Below are 9,506 nucleotides of genomic sequence, written 5' to 3' on the forward strand. Positions count from 1 at the left end.
AACCTGTCCCGGGGCTGTCTGCACCTCCAGCCTCTCCTCTATTTTTTTTTGTTTTTGACACAGGCCTACAGAAACTACTGTAAATGCCTTCCCCCCCTCCTCTCCTCCACCTCCTCCTCCACCTCCTCTCTGCAGCAGCAACCTGAGATGCTGTGTACTCCGCCAGCCGGAGCCGACCGACAGCGGCTACAAAATGTTTAATGTAAAGTCCCCTCTTGTCGCCGGACAACGAGCTCACCTCGCCCGGTCGTGTCAGCCGCCGGCTCCGTGTCTGTGTCCGCTGAGCGGTCGGAGAGTCGCTCGGCTCTGCGGCAGCTTTTGTTGCATAGGTTGTCCGCTGCTCCTGCAACTGAAGCCAGGGCTTTAAATACGCCTTTAAAGGAATATCTGTCGGAAGAGGGACGTAGCGCTGGCTTCCGCCGACGTCACGGTCATTTGCATAAAGGGGCGGGGCCGCGGCGGTGGTATACAAAGAAGCGGAGGGGCTGAATTTAAAGGGAAATACCGTCAAAAACATGCTGTTACAGAAAGTACAATTAAACTACTCGGCTCAGGTTTGAAGCACATGTACTTTACTCGAGTATTTCAATATTCAGGTACTTTATACTTCTACTCCATAGTGATAGAATGTAACTAAGTACATCTACTCAACTACTTTACTTGAATATTTCCATTTTCTGCTACTTTATACTTCTACTCCACAGTGATAGAATGTAACTAAGTACATCTACTCAACTACTTTACTTTACTACAATTTTGATGCACTTGTTCTTTACTTGAGTATTTCCATTTTCTGCTACTTTATACTTCTACTCCACCGTCATAGAATGTAACTAAGTACATCTACTCAATTACTTTACTACAATTTTGAGGCACTTGTTCTTTACTTGAGTATTTTTATTTTCTGCTACTTTATACTTCTACTTCACTGTGATAGAATGTAACTAAGTACATCTACTCAAGTACTTTACTTGATCATTTCCATTTTCTGCTACTTTATACTTCTACTCCGCAGTGATATAATGTAACTAAGTACATCTACTCAACTACTTTACTTGATTTTTCCATTTTCTGCTACTTTATATCTCCACTCCACAGTGATATAATGTAACTAAGTACATCTACTCAACTACTTTACTTGATTTTTCCATTTTCTGCTACTTTATAGCTCCACTCCACAGTGATATAATGTAACTAAGTACATCTACTCAACTACTTTACTTGATTTTTCCATTTTCTGCTACTTTATACCTCCACTCCACAGTGATATAATGTAACTAAGTACATCTACTCAACTACTTTACTTGATTTTTCCATTTTCTGCTACTTTATATCTCCACTTCACAGTGATATAATGTAACTAAGTACATCTACTCAACTACTTTACTACAATATTGATGCAATTGTTCTTTACTTGAGTGTTTTTATTTTCTGCTACTTTATACTTCTACTCTCTGTGTGGGAGTGTCCTTACAGAGTCATTAAGCACAAGTGTGAGCTCTGAGTTTCAGAGTCGTTTGGTCGGTGAGGTTGTGGGTTGCTAGGGTTAGGTGAGTCCAGGTGTGAGTGGTTGTTAGGCTGTCTGGGGAGGGAACACAGTACCGCATTGCAGGTGGGTGATAAGTCATGTCTCAGGCCAACTCCTCTGATAAAAGCCGGTCGTTCCAGTTTGACATAGATGGATTATTTTACTCCTCTTTCAAACCATCTGTCTTCTCTGGCCAAGATTGTTTGGTTGATTGTTGTCCTCAAATGACTGATTCTACTTAAGTACTTTATTTGATTGTTTCCATTTTTTTTGCTACTTTATACTTCTATTCCACAGTGATAGAATGTAACTAAGTACACCGACTCAAGTACTTTACTTGAGAATTTCAATTTTCTGTTACTTTATCCTTCTACTCTGCAGTGATATAATGTAAGTAAGTACATCTATTCAAGTACTTCACTTAGTTACAGTTTTCAGGCACATGTAGCCTACGTTACTTAAGTATTTTCATTTTCTGCTACTTTATATTTCCTCTCCACAACATTTTGGAGGCAAAAATTGTAGCATCCCTTTCACTCAATACATTTATTTTATAACTTTAGTAACTATATACAGATTGTAAACAGAGTATTACTTATTCAATGTGGTAGTGGAGAAGGGGGAGGGCTTAATGTTTCTTCCTGCTCCTTCTCGAACATGAAAACTCTGTGTTAGTGGTGGTAAGTATTATCAAACAGCTTGCATCTGGTGAAATTATGGTCTGTGGCCTCTGGGCGGTTGACTAACACGTGGTCATAAACTAATAAAAATAAAAACAGAGATTGAAGAAGTGACTGAAATTTTTTTTAAATATCTTTAACTCTGCCAATTCTTTTCTCAGTTAAAAATCAAAATAACCAGGTATCATCTTCAGTAAAAACAGTAAATTCTTCAAAAAACTTCAATTATGAATCAATTGTCAAACACTTTTAATATAATAAATGTTTGAATCATCGACTCAGTTCTCAGTTACGGAATCAATCACAAACTTGATCGCACAACAAACCAGCTCAGAAGTGCATTATGCTTTAAAACACACTTCAGTAGTTATGTTCGTCAAGGCCTTCAGCGATCAAACTGGAAGCTGGAATAAACAATTAAATAAGAAAAACATATATAAAATTGTATAAAGAAGCTAACAGCAAATTATGTGTTTGTTTGCTTGTGTGTGCGTGTGTGTGTGTGTGTGTGTGTGCGTGTGTGTGTGTGTGTCAGGGGGTAGACAGGACTCAAAAAACAAGACAATCTACTTAAATTTCACCTGTGGGGTGTATACTTGAAGCTCTGACAGATGTGAGGCACCTCCAGGGTGCATACCTCTGTAGGCGATGGCCTCCAAAACTCCTCTGCAGCCCACGTAGGCTGAGCGCCTTTGGCTTTAGTTGACAGTTATGATTTGCACATGCAACATTACCCAAGAAAAACAACAATCAAGAGCACACAACTGTGGCTAAACCACTTTTAAAGGTTGACAGCCTGAGGGCTCTGGTCCTACCTGTGCTTGACTGTCCATAATGATCACAGGGTGTGGCTTCTGAGGCCTCACCTGAGGAGAAGCTGACGGTGCCAAAACACAGACGTAAATATGAAGAAACAGAAATAATGTGCCATTTAATGAGCAACAGAGAACTGTCCAGATGTTTGCAGTGTCTACAGTATCACTTTATAATAACTATCATTATTACATAGTAAATGTATAGTTGTCACTGTTAACAAACAATGAAAGGCGGTATAAATATTTAATTTAGCAAGCGTAAAGAATTATAATCATCAGTTGCAATATACAATTGCTTGATAAATGTTTTAAGAAGCATTTGATTGTTTGTTAACAGTGAAAGAATTGTTAACTTTTTGATTAACTATATATCAACCATTTATTAACGATGGACACGAAGGCGTTTTCACATAAATATCCAAAAACATCATCTTTAGTTGAAAATATGAACATTTTTATGAATACAACTTTTATAGTAATTCTAATGCCCTCTGTGATTTGCAATGCTCAGGAGGACGTGGTATTCTTCTTCTTCCTTCCTCTGTCATAACCTGCATGAATGCAAAACAAATGGCATGAACATTAATTTGTCAAGAGCACTGTACTGTCCGGCTAATGTAAATACTCACAATGCTCCAAATGTGCATTAATCCTCTGCCAAAAATAGTCCCCAGCAACTTTACTATTTGCTCCTGTTTGAATAATGTTAGCCAAAAACTACAGTGCCTAGCTGTTTTAAGAAATGACTGTGACTACAGAGAATTACTGAGACGTACAGAAACATAATATTTTCTGTTTGGAAATTTGACATGAAATGATTTCGTATTTGTCGTTTAAACTCTTAATAAGTAATAACTAAAGATGGTTTTCCACAAACTCTATCTTTGATTGTTCTCAGAGGCTTTAAAGATTTATATCCTCATTAGCAAAAAAACAGGTTTGCGGCTGAGAGACAAAGACAGGGAAGGGAAACTAGAAACTGCATTGTAGATTTTGGTGTTTTAAGTGACAGGAAGAAAAATACAGAACAACACCATCGTCATCCTTCGATGAGAAGAAAAACGAACCTTGTAATTTTGTCTTTTGTTTCTTTCTAAGCAACAACAAAGACTCAGAAAAACAAGCTTCAAGAAAATGAAGTGGAACTATCTTCGTGCCTCTGCTGACTCGTTACTGCTTCACCACTGATGAGTTTTGAGCCTGGTTCTGAGTTGCAGCACAAACAACGCTTGTGTTTTTATTCCCTCTTAAAAAAAGCTCACGCTTCCAGCCTGTAATAGTTTACGGATTAAAGGAAACTGATAGAAAACAACTTATCTTCCACCACAGCTGAGGCATGACTCGACCTGCATGGCGACAGATTAACAGCTGCTTATGGCTTTATGTAACAAAACAATGCACAGCACACACACACACACACACACACACACACACATCACCTAAAGGACTCAAAGGGAGTTTCAGCGCAGCTTTGTATTAAAAACACCTTGACTGGCTCCACAGGGAGGTCAGAGGTCATTCACAGAGCACCAGCCCAGCAGGGACTGAGTGTTTGGTTCAGTGTTTGAACACCTGATGAGGGTGGAGCCAGTGTGTTTTAGCTTTATGTTATATCCTCAACACCCTGCTACCCAGGCAGAAGAAGCAGAAGAGTCAAACAGCTTCCATGTTTTGCCAAACAATTTCTTGCTTCATCTTCTAAAATACGATGAATCGCTGATTTTCTTTGACATGTACGAATAAAAACTAAATATTTTGGCATGTAAGACTGATAGTCAGATGGAAAAAGGACCCTGAAGATACAACCTTGGGTTTATAACAATTATAATGTTTTGCTATTTTCTTACATTTTATAGACAAAGCTGTTAATCACTTAGCCAAGAAAGTAATTGGTAGATAAACAGATAAAGAAGATGTGAAACTGACCTTTCATCAACTCTCAGCAGCAAACCTGCTCCCACTTTAACTTCTCATGGTATAAAACAGCACCCTCTTCTGGTAAAGTCTAGGAAGTGCAGACAAATGGGGCTGGAATTCAATTCTAACTCAACTAGAGAAAGTCATTTGCATACAGCATGTAGTGGGATGGAAACAGTCATAAATGCAATTTTATGCAATGTCATAAATGGAAATTATAGGCCAGTAAATCTGACATCTATCTGGAAGATCAACTACACTCCAGTTTCTCACTGTTCTTGATAAGTGGTCATCAGCTTGGGATTGAGGACAGAGAGTTGCATATATATGGACTTCAACCCACTTTTACTGACTGGTTTCCAGGCCAGAAAGAGTGTTGTAGGCAGAAATAAATAAAAAGGAGAAGCAGTTGGCGTTCCACAAAAAAAATATCTCCATGAGGTAACAATGAGACATTTCTTAATTGCTTGTAAGTAGAAATAATAGGTTTTACATGACATGACAAGCCAAAATGCATGGTTGGTTTGTCATGGTATTTACTGGCTGTCCGCAGTAGAGAGGTCCTTGGTGCTGATGTATGATGGCATATGTGACAGCCTGTGTTCTGGTTTTGAAGCTGACCTACTTGTTCCACTTCTTCTGTTTCTTCAGTTGAAAATTGTCCTATTATTATTATTATTATTATTGTTGTTGTTGTTGTTGTTGTTGTTGTTATTATTACCACTGAGTGCCACAGAAAATCATTCCTGCTTGTGGCCATCAAACTGTTCAACAGAGTGTCAGACACTCTGAGTCAACAGGAGGACTCTGGACGCTTTGTTTCTCTCTAATGTGCCATAATTAAGACAAACAATGTGCAACAACCCATATTTCAACTGTAGCATTATTTATTACACTGTATATATGGATTTATTCTAGTCGAATGTACATTTCTTGTATTTTTTGTTCTGTTTTTGTTGTTGCTTATACATAGTTTGTATTTTTCCGCATATTTCTGGGACTTTGAATGGGAGCAGCTGTAACGCAAGCAATTTCCCCTCGGGATCAAAGTATTTCTGATTCTGATTCTGATTCTGATTTATTATTATTTTTATTATTCTGTACAACATTATGGCTATGACATAAGACTCAACGTTAATTTCCATAATTTTTGACTCTACAAAGACAAGTCACAGCAATTTCTTTTTCCCTCACCAGTTTTACTGCTAGTTTTCCAGATTTTCATTATCTTTTGTGTTTTTTTAAAAGGCGAATGCCAATTGGTGAACCGGAGCACCCGGCGAAAACCAGTATGAGACATCCAGGGAACGATGTCACTCAATGATCCCCCCTCCACCACCATGCCCACCCTCACAACATAAATATTTGGTGTAAATACCATGACAAGCCAAAATGCATGGTTGGTATGTCATGGTATTTACTGGCTGTCCGCAGTAGAGAGGTCTTTGGTTTTCCAGATTTTCATTATCTTTTGTGTTTTTTTAAAAGGCGAATGCCAATTGGTGAACCGGAGCACCCGGCGAAAACCAGTATGAGACATCCAGGGAACGATGTCACTCAATGATCCCCCCTCCACCACCATGCCCACCCTCACAACATAAATATTTGGTGTAAATACCATGACAAGCCAAAATGCATGGTTGGTTTGTCATGGTATTTACTGGCTGTCCGCAGTAGAGAGGTCTTTGGTGTTGATGTATGATGGCATATGTGACAGCCTGAGTTGTTCTGATTTGAAGTTGGCCTACTTCTTTCACTTCTTCTGTTTCCTCGGTTGAAAATTGTCCTGGTTATGCAGTTAGTCCTGTCTAAAAGGTAGGAGGTTGTACATGCAGTAGGTTGTAGTAGGGTTGCAGAGGGTACACGCTGAATTTGGCAAGGATAAAGGAAGCGATAACTGAACTTGCAGTGCTGATGACAACTTTCAAACCTATAACCAGTAGACCTTTAGCACATCTGCGCCACAAACTACTGGTCTGAACCTCAGCAGCTTGGGGTTCTGCAGCTGGACTCTCCAGGAGGTCATCATCTCTCAGCTCCTCAGATGAGCCAGGGTTTTCTGTATTTTCACCCAAAAGCCTACATTCCTGACTGAAATTCTCAACACCAGCCAACACCTCGTCCTGCCTTTTCTCTAACTGGTGTTTAAGTTCACGGAGTGATTGTTCCCTATCGGTTCTTTCGATGACAAGCTCCTCTACCAGTTGCTGATTGTACTCAATGTGACGGTCTTGCTTTTCTATGAGCTCATCTTTATCAAAGATTTGTTGCTCAGCCGCATTCAGTTTGCCCTGAAGCTCTTGCACAACCGTTTTCAGGTTTTTGTTCTTTTCGATGTGGCTCTTTGTCAGAGACTTATTTTGAGACAGCTCATTGGCCATGCTGTCATGCTGCTGCCTAAAAAAGTCTTCATTTTTATTGAGATCACGCACTGTGGCCATCAGCTGTTTATTCTCTGCCTGGTTTCTCTCAATTAGACCTTCAAGTTCATCCATCTTAGCATTGAGATCGCTGACCTGCTTGTTCAGAAACTTCTCTTTGCTCTGAAGACTCTGCAATGCCACCCTCAGTCTTTCAATCTCTTCTTGTTTCTGCTCCTTCAGAGATTTAAGTTGGTCCAGCTCAGCAGTAAGTCTCTGGTTCCACTCATGTGTTTTTTTCTTAACTGCCTTTGTATCTATTAACTCCAACTGAAGCACCCTAACTTGTGATTTGAGTGACATCTCCAGCCCAGGAACTCCTCGAGACTCCTCTGATTCATGTACATCTTCAGTCTCTGACACACACAAGCGCCGCGATTCCACTGATGACCACGAATGGGGCCGAGCAGCAGAGGTGTCTTGAAACATACTCAGTAATTCAGCTGTTAACAGCCTCTCAAACAAGAAAAGTATGTATGTAAATTCAGTGAAGATTTAAAATAATCCTTACCTGTGATTTCGTAACTGCTTTCTCAAAATCCTTTAAATGGCAGCTTAACAAATTTGACCAGTTCAAATAAATGTTAAATGTATCAAGAGTGACGTCATCCGTGCCTTTGATGTCCGGTGATGTCATCATGATCAAAGGAAAATGAAAGAACATTTGCCTTTGATTATTATGATCAAAGGCAAATGTAGAAAAGAAGGCCTAATGATGACGTCACGTCATTTGCATAAAGGGGCGGGGCCGCGGCGGTGGTATACAATGAAGGGGAGGGGCTGAATTTAAAGGGAAATACCGTCAAAAACATGCTGTTACAGAAAATACATGTACTTTACCTGAGTATTTCCATTTTCTGCTACTTTATACATCTACTCCACAGTGATAGAATGTAAGTAAGTACATCTACTCAAGTACTTCACTTAATTACAGTTTTCAGGCACATGTAGCCTACGTTACCTGAGTATTTTCATTTTCTGCTACTTTAAATTTCCTCTCCACAACATTTTGGAGGCAAAAAATATAGCATACCTTTCACTCAATACATTTATTTTATAACTTAAGTAACTATATATTTGCATTTCATTATTATTGCTGTAATACATCTTTATGTACTTTCACTCCTGTCAACCATCGCTTATAATTGAATACATTGTGATCTTGTTGATCTGCTCTGTACATGCGACATCTATTGCACGTCTGTCCGTCCTGGGAGAGGGATCCCTCCTCTGTGGCTCTCCCTGAGGTTTCTTCCGCATTTTTTTTCCCTGTTAAAAGGGCCTTTTTTTGGGGCAAGTTTTTCCTCACTCGAATCGAGGGTCGAAGGACAGAGGGTGTCGTCTCTGTACAGATTGTAAAGCCCTCTGAGGCAAACTGTGATTTGTGAATTTGGGCTATACAAATAAAATTTGATTTGATTTGATATACAGATAGTAAACAATTCAGTGTGGTAGTGGAGAAGGGGGAGAATTTAATGTATTCTTCCTGCTCCTTCTCCAACGTGAAAACTTTGCACATCATACACACACACATCACCTAAAGGACCCGAAGGGAGTTTCAGTGCAGCTTTGTATTAAAAACAACAGCACCAGCCCAGCAGGGACTGAGTGTTTGGCTCAGTGTTTGAACACCTGATGAGGGTGGAGCCAGTGTGTTTTAGCTTTATGTTATATCCTCAACACCCTGCTACCCAGGCAGAAGAAGCAGAAGAGTCAAACAGCTTCCATGTTTTGCCAAACAATTTCTTGCTTCATCTTCTAAAATACGATGAATTGCTGATTTTCTTTGACATGTACGAATAAAAACTAAATATTTTGGCGTGTAAGACTGATAGTCAGATGAAAAAAGGACTTTGAAGATACCACCCTGGGTTTATAACAATAGTAATGTTTCGGTGTTTTCTTACATTTATAGACAAAGCTGTTAATCACTTAGCCAAGAAAGTTACTGGTAAATAAACAGATACAGAAGATGTGAAACTGACCTTTCATCAACTCTCAGTAGCAAACCTGCTCCCACTTTAACTTCTCATGGTATAAAACAGCACCCTCTTCTGGTAAAGTCTAGGAAGTGCAGACAAATGGGGCTGGAGTTCAATTCTAACTCAACTAGAGAATGTCATTTGCATACAGCATGTAGTGGGAT

The 9,506-nt window shown here is 39.4% G+C and overlaps 1 protein-coding gene across 3 annotated transcripts in view; it reads right to left on the bottom strand.

The window, feature by feature from the left end:
- slc45a4a (solute carrier family 45 member 4a) overlaps positions 1-377 on the bottom strand; it is a 50,655-nt gene extending 50,278 nt beyond the window's left edge. For all 3 annotated transcript variants that reach the window (XM_084379195.1, XM_084379193.1, XM_084379194.1), the window contains exon 1: positions 239-377. The gene's annotated coding sequence lies outside the window, so the exon portion shown is untranslated. The remainder of the gene's footprint in view (positions 1-238) is intronic.
- Positions 378-9,506: the final 9,129 nt, after the last annotated feature.

Source organism: Pagrus pagrus, assembly GCF_965226575.1.
Source record: "Pagrus pagrus genome assembly, chromosome: 17".
NCBI lineage: Eukaryota > Metazoa > Chordata > Actinopteri > Spariformes > Sparidae > Pagrus > Pagrus pagrus.